The 15,530-nt window shown below is 36.4% G+C and overlaps 1 long non-coding RNA gene across 2 annotated transcripts; it reads left to right on the forward strand.

The window, feature by feature from the left end:
* Nucleotides 1-5,703: 5,703 nt before the first annotated feature.
* Nucleotides 5,704-14,993, forward strand: LOC134541204 (uncharacterized). 2 transcript variants are annotated; one of them, XR_010076571.1, is made up of 3 exons: nucleotides 5,704-6,125; nucleotides 7,244-10,025; nucleotides 10,739-14,993. It is a non-coding gene; the product is annotated as an uncharacterized LOC134541204 (long non-coding RNA). The 2 variants fall into 2 exon arrangements; XR_010076570.1 differs by having other exon boundaries at nucleotides 5,704-10,025.
* Nucleotides 14,994-15,530: the final 537 nt, after the last annotated feature.

Raw genomic sequence — 15,530 nt, forward strand, 5'->3', positions numbered from 1 at the left:
AATGTTTTTAAAGCATCGAGGCTTAGAAAATTTCCCAATCACCAGCGGTGTCAATTTCTCTGAACCATCAGAGTTTGCATACAACAAAACAGTAAATCTCTCCTTGCTGGACTTACCTCCATGGCATTTTTCCCCTTTCAGGGCAAGCGTTTTGTCTGGGAGGAGGTTAAAGAAAACGCCTGCTTCATCAGCATTAAAAACATCACAGGGAGTATATCCTGCTGTGAGTGTCTGTAGCTTCACCTGCCATGATTCTAACACAGTTGGATCAACTGATCCTTCTTCGCCTGCAGTCTTCAGAGTACTTAAGTTCCACCGACACTTAAATCTCTGCAGCCAGCCATTTGAAGCCTGGAAATTATTAATTCCCATTCTTAGAGCCTCATATTTGGCTTTTTCATGAAGAATCGACCCAGAGATAGGTACATTCTTTTACCTACATTCCATTAAAAAATCGAACATTTTCTTTTCTAATCATTCGTTTTTGCAAGTTGTTTGCCATTTCCTGTCAGCACCATGAATGGCATTTCTTTCCAAATCTTTCCTCTGTGAAATAATAGTTGACAGAGTTGAATTCGGGATGTTAAATCTTTTGGCTATGTCGGCCTTTTTCCCTCCTTGGTCAACAGCATACAAAATTTCCAATTTCGTGGTAAGAGGTATCGCTTTCCTTTTTTTTTTTTTTATCGATTGTCTGAAAAAAAATCACTGAAGATTGTCTTGTCAAAAATTATCGCACGTGGTTTGTCTAACCATAACCTAATTTATCAATAGACAAAACCAGTAAAAACTAACCTCTAATTGTTGTATTAAGTAATAACATACTAACAACCCGTAATCTTGTACATACAATATTTATTAAGTCCTCTCGTCATCTTACATGTTTTATCACTGTCGAACCTGTGTACCAACATTACCACTGTCCAATCAACATTACCAACACACAACACATACCAACATTACTAACACATCATCATCCCCTTTCCACATACATTTAGTGTTTCCATTTTTTAACTGATCATGCTAGTTACTCATTGCCACTTAACACTTTATTTCTTTACCTCAGCTAACTCATCATAATATTTCTTTACAACAAGCATGCAACATCTCTTACACATACATTTTGCTCTTTACATACAACACTTACAGTTTGCACTTTACATTCACCTCTTGTTTAACACATTACTGAAATATGTACATAACCCTCCTCAAACTTCAAGCGAACTGACCTGACCTATCTCACCTTATTGACAATTAGTACATGTTTTCTTTTTCAGTTTTCTGAGAGACCGTGTGTTTGTGGTCTTTATTTGTGCCCCTAATCGTTCCTCTGTTTCACCTCCCACGCTCTCCTTACTTGGTTGAGCTTCGGCACTATTTGCGCCCCATCCTGGCCAATCCTCTTCCTCCCCACTTGTTGCTAAATCATATTGGACTGTTTCCCCAATACCATCACTTGCCTCCTTGTTTGTGTTGTTACTTGTGCTAGATAACTCCATATCACTGTAGTTTTTTCTAGGCACGTACTGATTGTAAGAAGGCTTTAAATCTTTGGATGTACGCCTAACCACGTTACCTCTGTGGTTGACAACCCAATAGGACCTAGGTGCTGTATCATATTTACTTATGATTTGACCCCTTTTCCACACTTTGTCCTGGATGGTTCTCTCTACCACATTCTGCCCAATCCTAAAATCTAGATCTTTTCTGCCTGCTGTTTTGTTATACCACTTCCTTGTCCGATCCTCTCTTTTCCTTAACCATTGAGAAACCCCCAGGTGTACTTTAGGTTGGAGTTTGTCAACCGTAACGGGTAGCTTGGTTCGTACCAAGCGACTGTTTAATAATTCTGATGGGGAGACTCCTAGACCTGGAATTGGTATATTTCGATAGGCTCGTAATCAGTACCCGAATCAACGCATTTGCGCAGTAGTTGCTTGGCAATGTGTACCCCTTTCTCCGCGAAACCATTGCTTTGGGGGTACCTAGGACTACTAAGTTGAAGTTCAAACCTGACCCTCACGAAATTCCCAAATTCCCGGGAGCCAAATGGTACATTATCCGCAACCAATATTTGAGGGTCCCCATGTGTTGAAAAAATGGATTTGCAAGCATCAATCACATGTGCAGCAGTTTTACCTTGTAGTTCCGTTATGTCCAACCATTTAGAGTATGCGTCTATCACAATAAGGTAACTCTTACCCCCAAAATCCAAGATATCTGCCGATACTCGCTCATATGGGAGTTTGGGAATTTCTCTGGGCAGATATTCATGCTTCCGATTTCTAGGAGCATACTTTTCACAACTTTCACACTTGTTAACATACATTTCTACATCATGGGCCCATCCTGGCCTCCCTGCTTTCGCCCGTGACCTCTCAAACCCACTATGTCCCTCATGCACTAATCGTAACATTTCTGACCGCAATTTCGTGGGCACAAGTATTCTATCCTGAAAAAACAACAAATTCTCTTCTACAAATATGTCATTACGTATCTGCCAAAAAGAACTAACGCTAGGATCAATTTTCTTTTTGTGTTCTGGCCATCCTGTAACACAATACTTCATTAATATCTGAAGTTGTGGGTCTTTATTAGTTTCTCTTTCAAACTGCGCTCTTCTAGATGGAGTAATTGCCAAATTTTTCGACACACTATGCACCATTTGCGACATCCCTACATCATCTTGGACATCATCAGTTATATAGGAACGAGATAATAAGTCAGCAACATACATTTCTTTTCCTGGTAAATATGACACTGACAGGTCATACAGCAGAATTTTTAGCCTAAGTCGTCTAAGACGTGTGGAGCCTATCTTGCTAACTGGTTTGGTCATTAGGGGCACCAGGGGTTTATGATCTGTGACTACTCTTATTCTATACCCAAACATCCACTCATGAAATTTTGTTACACCAAAAACTATTGATAACATCTCTTTCTCAATTTGTGCCCAGTTACATTCAGTTTCTGTTAGCTTTCGTGAAGCGAAAGCTACTGGCTGCCCTTCCTGTAATAAGCATGCTCCTAGACCTGTCTGGGATGCATCACATTGCAAGGTGATGGGTATTGCTGGGTCAAAACTCTTCAAACATGGTGCCTTAGCTACTGCCTCTTTTAACTGACATAGAGCCATCTCATGACAGGGTAACCATTGCCATGTTACATCTGATTTTCGGAGGGTTTGCAGCGGTTGTTCAAGTTTGGACATGTCCTTTATGAAGGGTCGAACATAATTGAACATTCCTAGAATGCTTTGCAACTCTTCAAGGTTTTTGGGTGGTTTAATTTCCATCAAAGCCCTGGTTCTCTCCGGATCGATACTCATTCCCTTAACTGAGAAAATATGTCCCACATACTTAACTTCAGCCTGTTTATACTTAACTTTGTTAGGGTTAAACTTAACCCCTATTTCCCTGGCTTTGTCTAAAACCGCTTGTACAGCTATATTATGTTCCTCTTCGGTCTCCCCATAACAAATAATATCATCTATGTAGGCTATGAATTTGGGATATTACCAAAATTTTTGTCCACTTCCTCCTGGAAGACTTCAGGGGCCGGAGCTAACCCATACGGCATTCGTGTGTACTTATATATACCATAAGGGGTGGAGAACATGACATAGTTCATAGCATCTTTACTTAGTCTGATTTGAGAAAATCCTTCCTTAAAATCAAAAACTGAATAATACCTTTTTTTGTCTAGCTTATCCTGGATATCTTGCAACGTTTTAATTACATACCGTTTCTTGAAGATGACCTTGTTAAGATCTACCGGATCTAAACATATTCTTACGGTACCATTGGGCTTATCTACAATCACTATATTACTGATGAAACCTTCAGGGTTAGGATCTGTTACTTTAACAATCACACCTAGGTTTTTCAACCTCTCTAATTCTTTCTCTAAAGGCCCTAGCCTTGACTTGGCAATTCTCCTAGGAGGATGTTGAAACCTGATTGCATTGGGTGCAACTGTAATATTGTGCTCCCTGGGAAAGGAACCCAAACCGGAAAACAGATCAGGATTGGTGTTGATTAGGTCCTGAGCCTCACCCCCAGACACACAGTGCACCCTTTGCACATATCCTAACTCCATACATCCTGAAAGACCCAACAGAGGGTCTGATTTGCAATCAACTAGGTAGAATTCCAGATAGGCTTCTTTTCTACCTACTGTACAATGTAAGGTTACTATCCCCACTGGCTGAATTTGTTTTCCCCCACCATATGGTTCTAACCTTGCTTTAGTTTGCTTTATCTTGAACTGCTTGTTTACTTTCTTAAAGATCACCAATGGCATTACATTTACCTCAGACCCAGTGTCTAATTTGAGAGTGACTGGCTTGCCTTCAATGTGAAGTGTTTCCTTCCAATGTCGCTGATTAACCTTGACCTGGCCTGACGTTTGCAATGAGGATACAACCCTTAAGTGATTTATATTAAAACTGTCACTGTCACTATCGTCATTCACTTGCACTGACCGAACCTGCTTTGTTCTACAACTAAATGCAAAATGATTTAATATACCACACTTGTTGCACTTCTTTCCCCAAGCTGGACACTCCCTTCTCCTATGTTTGGTATTACATCGAGTACATAGTTGGATACCTTCTTTGTAGCTCCCACTGAACTGCTTACCATGTGTTGATTTAGTTATTTGTACTTGACTGTCTGACCTATATTTTCTCGTTGTCGACTTCACAGCATCAACACTTAATCCTTGTGGGCCGTGATTGGTAGATGATGCTGCATTTATCTGCTGCGCCTGCATCACACTTGCTTCAACCACTCGGCAATGTTGAGCCACCTTTCCCAATGAAGTGTCCTCTAACCTCAACAGAACTTCCTGTAACGCGCGATCTGTGCATCCTTGAATTACGTGATCCCTAATGATGCTCTCTTCTTGATCCCCGTAATCACAATAGCGCGCTAAAGTTTTCAACGCAGTTAAAAAATTATCAAACTTTTCCCCTTCTTCCCATTTCCGTTGTGCCAACTTAAAACGTTCGTAAGTTGTGTTCTTTTTTGGAGTACAGTATTTCTTTAATGCCGCCACTACATCACCATAACGACTAGAACTTTCACCATCAATCTTGAATGTGTTAAAGGTGCGTAATGCATCTTCTCCAATCAGACTCAATAGCAATGCACACTTTACTTCATCTTTCGCGGTAGTCTGTCCAGATGCGGTTAAGTACAGTTGAAATTTTTGGTAAAACATTTCCCAATTTTCAGCGGAATTTGGGCCATTAATATCAACCGGTCCCGGTGGCGGCAACAGCACTCCCGCCGACGCCATTATAGTATATCACCCGTTGCCGTTAGTCACTTTACCGTATTAGTTTATAACCCGTTTCGGCCTTTGTCCCTTCTTGATGTGCTAGGGAACATTTTGTTCATTATTATAATATCCACTCGACTGCGCCATGTTGTATTAAGTAATAACATACTAACAACCCGTAATCTTGTACATACAATATTTATTAAGTCCTCTCGTCATCTTACATGTTTTATCACTGTCGAACCTGTGTACCAACATTACCACTGTCCAATCAACATTACCAACACACAACACATACCAACATTACTAACACATCACTAATCAAGAAAACACGTTAAGTAAAATTTGTTTAATCACACGTTGAAAATAAACTCGAACTGCGATGATTTTTAGGTGGAAAGGGGTGGGGGGGGGGGGGGGGGGGGCTGTCTCCGATCCTGGGTCCAGGGCCCGTAGTCGAATGTGGGACCATGGAAAAACCATCACCCATTGATAATTATATATTTTTGAAACGTCAACAAGCTTTTGTGAAAAGAACGTGACAAAATAAAAATGTAGACACCGGACACAATTGTACATTAGTTTTTTCCTTGTGGAAAATAATTTGGACTGTTCTCCCATCCATCGTGTCTTTATCGTGATGATTTTTCGGGTTGTTTTATTTCATTTCCTTTCAGGTTTATTGTGTGTTGAACTTTGGTGCTCTCGTTGTTAGTGTTTTTGTGCAGGTGTGTCGCAGCAGGTCAGAGTGGTTACGTTCGCTGGAGTGGTCATGGCTTTGACTCGGTGTAGCAGCTCCGACTGACTGTTACAACTAGGCACCTCTTTATGAGTTGTGCTCCGTAAGTCTGTCGTGTAGCGGCACTTTCTTCATTTTGACTTTATTTCTTTCTTAAAATTTTTCTTTTAAATTACAGTCAGTTTTACTTAGTTTCTTTCACTTGCCTTTGCTGGCACTTCCATTTTTTTTTTTATTTTTTACATAATATTTGAGTTATTGATCTTGTATGGTCAAGTTTGCTTTTGAATGCACTAAATTGTCCTTGAATGTGTAAGGTTTGGGCCCTAGTCACTAACTTTTGGACGGCCATTTGCAAAAATGGTTGTTTTAATTTTTGCATTGTCACCTAGGTTACGTATTTTCTGATGTGTGAATTTTCCCATGTTTTATTGGCTCACGTCTCTCGTGGAGTTGCATTTGGATGCTTTATAGTGTATTATTAACTTGCATTTGGGTGTTACATGGTGTGTTGTCATCCTTCTTGGTTTTATATGTGTGTTGTCATGCTTTTTATTTCACTTTTATCTTTATCGCAATCCACCATTTAATCTTGTCCCTAGTAATAATGTAACTTTTTATGGCTTTTATTCTTTTTGCACTTTAGCCCTTAGTTTATTTTGTTTAGGGTGCTATTACGACCTACCTGCTACGGTGGGTTTTTGATGTCGGGGGAGTGATGTACTCCTAACATGAAGACACCGACAACCTGCAATCTCGTGATATGTGCCATACATGTTTATAAAGGCTTCCTTGCACTGCAGCAGCGACCTGGGTCCGGGCAGTGACGCCACCACGCTAGCAGTACGTCACTGCTCCACTGTAGATCACACCGACGCAGTGAAGCCCCGTTCTCCGCGCATACTTGGGTTGCCTCGGAAATCGAAACTGCTCACGATTGTTGGGGCAGAGGTGGTGGTAAAAAACACAATAGAGCATACTTACCGCGAGCTGTCTGTTACTAGAACAGTGAAACATGGCAACTTATTTCAAGCGAAATGCCACTGTTAAAATCTTACAATCTTGCTTTAAATGACTGCAACAAGACAAATTGAAATGACATGTTTGAAAGAACGCATTTGAAAGAGTTTACAGATAATATTTAGTACAATAAATAATAGTTTAAAAAAATTTTGTTTGAAGTTGGAGCACTTTAGCCCTAATTGTTTCCCCGCTGGCCAGTTACTCGGCACTGTTCGGAGTTCAGAGCGAGAACGCGGAGCTGTGAAGAGGTCTGGCGGACGCTACTGTGGCGCTGCGGTGCGGAGTTGGTTCTGACGTGTTCCATGTCCTGGAACAGATGGTAAGGCAATCATGCTTCGTCACTCGGCAAAACTATTTAGGTTTCCAACAGTAAAGTAATGAATGGCCCAAAAAAAAACTCGAGTAAACTATGTAAACATTTGCTGTTTCTAGAGACCCGGAAATTTCGCGGATTCATTTAGTCGCAAGCTAGAATGCAAACCTTCACACTGTCGCACTGTGTTCACGATTGGACCGCAGTTATCTGGACACGCCCCTCTACGACCGTGAGCCAATGATGCCCAGCTAGGAGAGAAGTAAGCGAATCAGGTAGTGCCAAATAACAAGGATAAAAATGTTCTCGCTAAGAAATCAACCAATGGGAAAGTAAACATGGGTCTAGCACACCTATAACTTTGAATTCTATCCTGAGGCCAGAAGAACCCGCGAAATTTCCGGGTCTCTAGCTATTTCATATCAGGAACCTGTATTTAAAGTAACCATCAGTTACATGTTTTTCATATGCTCATCAGATACTTGCAAATTATTTTTTTTACTTGTAAATAAAGGTCTTCTTAACTTAGAGCTTCTGTTTACTATTTGCGGCACATTTTATACTTTAATAAAATTGTTTCGATACAAATTCCTTTAATTTATTGCCCATATTAAAGATGATTAATAAATTAACAAACCGTGAACATGTACATGATGACAACAGCTTCTTTATTGTAACAAACCCATTTTCAGCCAACTAAATGTTGTTAATGAGCTTGTTTTGACAAAATATTTAGTTTATTATTTATTTCATAGAATTATTTACAGTGTGAAGGTTTGTACGCTTCCTTTATATCCTTAATAAAACAATAATTTGTCTTTGAAATTTGTCCTTAAAAGTCCTAAAATTTCACCAAGAATCCTTAAAAGTTCCTGAAATAAAGACTGATAGCTTGCAAATAATAGATAATGTTATTTTTTTCCGACTTGCCAGCAAACAATACTTTGCGCATGCGCAATACAATTGGCGAATTTGGTCTATAAGTTTAGTTTTAATTTTGTACCTCACCTTCAAATTAAAAATGTGTGGTTTACTGTCTTATTTTGAACTTATAAAGTAAATGTAATTAATGATCATACTAAATGTTAGGAGTGGAAAATATTGTGACACTGCTTGGGTTGGATATGTGTTCCAGACAGAGATAATTGTGGACAATAGATACTTATCTGTACGAATTGAACTAACCAACATTACTTTTGTGCTTAACAGTTTTTTTCTTGAGGGATTTTGTTATATTCACAAATAATTTTTTACCTTTTGATAGTGGCCAAGGAAATGAAGTAAATGGGTCTTTAAAAACACCCTTAATGTATGATTTCTCAAGAGGGAACGCCTAAATTGTGTTTGTTACAGGTAGACATTTCACTTGGCAATCACACACACCCTGCTGGCCCCCGAAGATGACAGCCGGCATGTACATAGTGCATGGCTCACATACCCTCTGGAGCGATATAAAAACTAAGCAGATTTTAAGCACCCCTTCACTTCATCACCATCACCACCTTAATCACTATCAATAGGTAAATAAACATTTGTGGTATCACAAAAGTATCTCAAGAAAATAACAATATTAAAAAGTTAATGCAAAAAAATTATTTAGTGTAATTCAACTCTTACAGATAAGCCCCTATTGCCCGGAATTATCTCTGGAACACATCTAACCCAAGCATTGTCTTATCTGAATTTTATATCCCTACCATTTACTGTTTCCACTGATTATATTTACTTTGAAAGTTCAAAGTAAGACAATAAAACACACCTAGTTAGGTTAAAAGATGAGATACGAACTGTAAAAAACAAAAATTGTATTTTTATACATAAAATCTAATCACTTGGCCCTAAAACTCTCCAATTGTACTGGGAATGCGCAAGGCGTTGTTTGCTCGCAAGTAGAACATTAAAGTGCCTGCATGTATCCGTTACGTGCAAGCTATCAGTCTATTGAGGAGTTTTCAAGGGGTCGTCCATTAATCATGTGATTTTTTTTTAGCAAATTTTTAACCCCCCCTCCCCCCTAGTGATTTGTGGTGAGGTTTCAGACTTTACCCCCCCCCCCCCCCCTAATAAATCACGTGTATTTTTTTGGTACAAAATATTTTTAAAAATTTCAGAATATTATCTTTAGATATAGGTATAATCTAATTTAATTCTGGAAAATTAAGCACAGTGATAAAGATGTCCAGACACACATTATGGTTGCAGGTTTATTCTCACTGGCATGTATTCGGCGCCGTAATCACAGTCTTAACTGGCGACTGGCAAGCCGAGCCGGGTGGTTCATGTTGCGGCGGGCGGGGATAGTGTTGCCTGGCTACGGCGAGACAAGGTCACGCGTCGCTTTTCGGTTTAGTAGAAATTGCGCGAAAAAATAAATACACGTGATATCTCTCTACCACCCCCTCTCCCCCCTTGTGATATTTCGTGATTTTTCCGGAACCCCCCCCCCCCCCCCCCCTTTCGAGTCTCACGTGATTAATGGACGATCCCCAAGGTTTGTTGGTGAAATTTAAGGACTTTTGAGGATTGTAAGGAAGCGTGACGGCAGGCCGGAGTGCACGGCCTTCTGGGAGGCGAGGAGTGACGCAGTTGTGCTGCGGTCATCTGCAACTCCGAGGAGCGCAGCGTGTCGCGTGTCCCAGGGAGATGGAGTACAGGCCGGTCCCAGAGGTAGGCACCGCTAGCATCGGTAGTACCTTCAGTCAGTGGCGTAGCCAGGATTTGTGTATGGGGGGGGGGGGGGGTGTTAAGAAGCATGGCCCCCCCCCCCCTCCCCGTATCAAAGCGGTGGGGTCCGGGGGGGGGGGGGGGGTCCTCCCCCGGGAAAATTTGGATTTTAAGGTGTAAATTAGTGCTATTTTAGCAGTTTTAGGTTCTTAAATTTAAATATTGTAATGGTAAAAATTTTATTAATTTTAATATGAAATTTGTTTGAGTGATGAATAAGAAATGAATTAAAGATTTGGTGCTGGGGGGGGGGGGGGTTGAACCCCTAAACCCCCTCCCCCTCCCTGGTTACGCCCCTGCCTTCAGTTCTTGTAGGGCCTGAAAGATTGTTTTAACATGCAACATCACTATATTTACGAAAACCATTTAAGAATATGCTATGAGTAGTTCATTCCCATATATATATAAAACATTTATATATATATATATAAAACATTTATATATATATATAAAACATTTATATATATTAAACAAGTATATATATATATATATTAAACAAGCATATATATATATATATATATATATAATATATAAAACATTTATAAGAGAAGTACTTATGGTTCAGAACAAATTTTAGGCATGAAAAAAACTGCAGATTCTTGAAAGCACTTGAGGGACTTGCATTACACCTTTATCTTCATTTCTCGGCCGTGCAGTCTTAACGGACACCGCTCGGTGCAGGACGAGAAGACTGCGCGCCAGTCCAGAGGAGACACCGCGCCAGAAGCACCAGGTACACCCCCCGACTAGGTGGGCCCCTTAATTAACAATTTCCAAAATTGTTCACACGTTGGTGTTGGTTAGCCACCTTCCTGTCAGTCGGTGGTAGTTTGGTAGTTCAGCCTCGATGAGAGCGTAGTCCAGTGTTTCATGGCCCACCGGAGATGTCGGTAGTGTGCCGTTTCTAGTTACGGCACTCGTGATTTTATGAGCAATTAATTTATTCACATTTTTGAAATCTTTTATGTTAAATAAATTTTAAAATATTTTATGCAAATGTTGTATTTAATATTTATTTATGTATCTTTACCTATTTTCATAAACTGAATGTTAAAGTTTTGTTTAGTTATTTAATTAATAATGTATTAAATGTGTTTGTTTCTATTAGAATCAAATGTGTAATACTGGTTCTATGAATATTTTGTTTTGTTTGTATACCCTCTACTTACTGTAAATTCTGTGATTTCTGTCGTGCCAAACGAAAAAGACTTACCTTGCCTTTTCAAATTCTTTTCGGCCATTTGGCCTGTATTTTTTGGTGCTGATGTAAAAATTGATTATAAATTGTAACAACGTATCTTTTACTGCCGTTTTGGCGGTTCGAGTCATGGGCCTCATCCTGGCTTTGGTGTTCCAGGAATATAAATTCATTTTTGGGAGTTGACCTCTTCAAAACAAAGGCCAGAAATTTCATTATTATTATTTTAAGGTTATGTGACAGTTTTCAACTTCTGTGTGATCATAGCTTCTTTGTGAACATAATGAAAGTTTCTGTTATTGAACTTCAATCAACGAAGTAATATGGATTTCTACACTTTGGAACATTTCCGGCAATTAATTTTCATTCTGAAGAAAGAATTCTAAGAAGACTTAAATAATTTAATATTTGTTTGATGAATTAATTTTTTAAAATAATATTTGTTGAGTAACTTAACCTGTTTTTACTTAAATATAATATAAATACTAGGGGATTTTCCGTCAAGCTCGAGCGAGTTTGCTAAAATACTCGCGAGTATCGAGTCAAGTTCAAGGTTTTTTTTTTTTTTTTTTTTTTTTTTTTTTTTAAGTTTATTGCACATAAATTTACTGTGATGGAGTAATAAAATGTGAGAACTTTTGAGAAAAATATGGAAATAAAAAAAGAAACCATTATCATTGTTAGCCTACTAAATAGATAGACCTACATTAGAGGTCTGCGAGCCTAAGAATTATACTTCAAGCCAAGCTCGAGCTTTTGTGGTACAGTTACACTTTTGGGAAATGATTTTTACCTTAAACTTAGTATAATATTTGAATAAAGTATTAATATGAAGTGGGCTTATTAATTTTGGGTAACTATTTACAGAGTGCATTTACATTTTGCACTGCTAGGAAAAAAAAAAAACATTTTTGACATTGAATCTAACCTGTTTACATTGGTTCATTAGTAACTGATTGATATCATCCAACTAACATAACCACAGTTTACAAGTATATTTTTGTGTAAATGTAACATATCTTTGGAATAATTTCATCCTTGTCAATTTTTCTGAGTCCTTACTGAGCTTCAACAAACTTAGCACCAAAAATCATGTTGTTTGAAAAGTACATTCACATTGTTTCAACATTTCCACTTTTTGCACAAAAATTCTGAGAGAGATTGTCAGAAGAAAGAGAAGACATAAGAAAATTATGGAAGGTGAACTAATAAAATAATAAATAAGATATAAATAATAATTTTTTGACATTGAACACCACTACAATAGTTCCCATATTTTACAAATCTGCGAATTGAAGGATTCTGTAAAAGTTTACCATACTACGACTACAAGAATAACCTCTAACCTGATAGAAGAACTGATTTTATTAGTTCACCTTCCATAATTTTCTTATGTCTTCTCTTTCAATCAATATTCTTAATAACTTGTATTAAATAATTTTCAGAACATATTTTAAATCAGCTATATATTCATGAATCAGTCTTTTTTCTATCCAAAATCATTCTTACTAATGTTCTAAAAAAAATTGTTTCCTTCATTCTTTTTCAAACTTTGATCCTCCCTTTTTATTTATAAATCAAAGAACTGTAAATCCTTACATGGTTCACAATGATACTCCGAAAATTACAGCTTGAAATTTTGAATATTTAACTTTGGCTATGGAATGTATGTTTAACTTAGTATTTTGTTGTTTGCCATTTAAAAAGCAAACAAATAATTTAAGATGTTTTAAAATCAAATGAAACGTAGAGTACAAATTCACAAGTTACTAAGATAAAACAAATATTAAATGAAATAAATATTTACATTTCTATAAAGTGTAAAATTATCCTTTATACTTTATTAAAAATGCTGATTTAAATCACAATAACATAATATTTTAATACACAAAAGTCGATGAATGGAATTAATTTATCGTGAAATTTATACCAAAGTTTATGTAATAAATTGATTAGATAATTTTTTTCTTTGTATTAGTTTGCAGCTGTTATTACATTAGTTACTCATGTTTACATTGCAATGTTGGTACATTTGTCGAACACAGACAAATACTTTTCAATTAATATTTATTGTCCTATTAGTCATTATTATATTGTAATTAATGTAAAGGTGCTTAATTCACCAGTAAAAATGATTTTGGTGAAATAAGTATCAAGAACCATTTAAGCATTATATTTATGGAATAATATGCTATATTTATGAAAAAATAGGATTCTTAAAAAAATAAAACAATAACACTGGAATTGGCTTAAAAATAAAACCATAAAATCTTGTATATATTTATTAATGATGCGCAGAATGCTGTGGCAATTCACAGCAAATGCTGTGTTGCAAACATTGACTGATTGTGTGTTGGACTGCCAGATACTTTAATGCAACCCTTAAAATAAGTCTTTGAAGAGGAAAAATAAAATTAATAAGTTGCGTGTTATGAAGAATAGATTTTTATAGATAATAGGCTTGTTAAGTTTATAAATAACTCCAAATGTGTTGTAAAAAAAAAATTTGTGGATTGGGGGGGGGGGGGGGTGAGTAGAGGGAATTGCAAATGTAACTCATGAAAGTTCAGAAGCTAGTTGTCACATGTATGATAATTTTTTTTTAACCTTCAAAGAAGTAACATCATTTTCAATGTCTGAGAGCACTCATCTCAATTTTTTTTTTTTTTTTTTTTTTTTTTAAGAAAAGGTTATCTAATGATTTGAATTATGATCAACAGTTGCAATAAGTGAAAGGAATCTTAAAATGTATTAAATCTTTAAGAAGTGTGTTATGATGTGTGTATCTAATAAAACATAATTTAAAATAATGATGAAGTGTATGTGATTCATGTAATATTGGAAATGCGTCATGTTGGGATGTTTAAGCAATATTACCTTGCTCAATTCATTTTATTGTCATTATGTTAGAGATGTTTCTGTAAATTTATTCCTATAGCACTCTTGAATTTATTGTAAATTTACCAACTTTCTCACCTAATATTTGCTTTGTTATTTTTGCAAGCTGTAAAATGTCACAAGTGATCATATTAACGAATTATTCTGCTATGCTTTACATCTAGTATTAGATAATCTTTTACAAATATTTTGAGACTAGAACATAAAATGAGTGTGTGCCATTGTGTTAAAAGTTTTAAAATGGTATGTTCTATAAATGATTCATAAGTGGGGTAATTTTGATGTAATATGATTTTTTGGACATACACCACTTTAGTTTTGCATTGTTGGTCATGGTAAAAAAAAAATAAAGAATGCAAAGTAATAAATTAAAATCCCACAGAGAACAAGTCAAAATGAGCTGGTGTTGAACAGATTAACTTGAACAGGTGTAATGGAAAAACACAACAGCACATGGTTTCCTATGACAACAGTTGTGATGTTTCGGGAGCTGATGGTCAGCAACAACTGTTTTGGCATAGGAAACTTTTTTCTGTGCAGTTGGTGTCTTGTCCATAATACCTACTTACCTGTTAAGGTTTGTTGTTGAATCTGTTTTGACACTAACTGGTTTAGTCTTTTTTTCTATAAGTTTTAATTTTTTATTTATTACTTTGATTTCTTGATTATTTCTTTTAATGACAAACAGTGCAAAAAAGCATGTTAAAAACTTACCTTGCCAGATGAATGTATTATATGTAGATTTTTTTTGTACTTATGCTGAAGATTAAATGAATCTTCATGCTTTAGTGTGTCAATAAATTGTAACAAATGACTACCTGATTTTTCTTTTCCAATTAGAAAAAAATATTTCAGTTTTGTAAACCAAACGAGAAAACAATTTTTTTTACGTTGGACTTAGCAATAATTTAAACCTTACTTACCAGAAGTGTTTAAATTTTTCACTAAATTTATTGCTCTATTTTAGCAATTTTAGGTTCTTAAATATAAATATTGTAATGGTAAAAATGTTATTAATTTTAATATGAAATTGTTGAGTGACGAATTTGTTGTACAAACTTGATAGTTTGAAGAGAGTAACTAAAAACCAGGATATATTTATTAATACAGACTAAGTAGATACAAAAATAGCCAAAATTATTCAGTTTATGAAAAATTAAAAAAAAAAAAAGTAATGACAATCACAATTTAACAATATATTATATAAATACCTGACCAAAAATGCACAAATTCACGGTAAAACCACACAATTTAACTGTACTAAGTCCAACGAAAAAAATTTTCATTCCAAGTTTAATAAAAGGTAAATTGTATTAAAATTTTATAAATAAGAGACACACAGTGTTCTGTCA

This window comes from Bacillus rossius, chromosome 18, assembly GCF_032445375.1.
Source record: "Bacillus rossius redtenbacheri isolate Brsri chromosome 18, Brsri_v3, whole genome shotgun sequence".
Taxonomy (NCBI): domain Eukaryota; kingdom Metazoa; phylum Arthropoda; class Insecta; order Phasmatodea; family Bacillidae; genus Bacillus; species Bacillus rossius.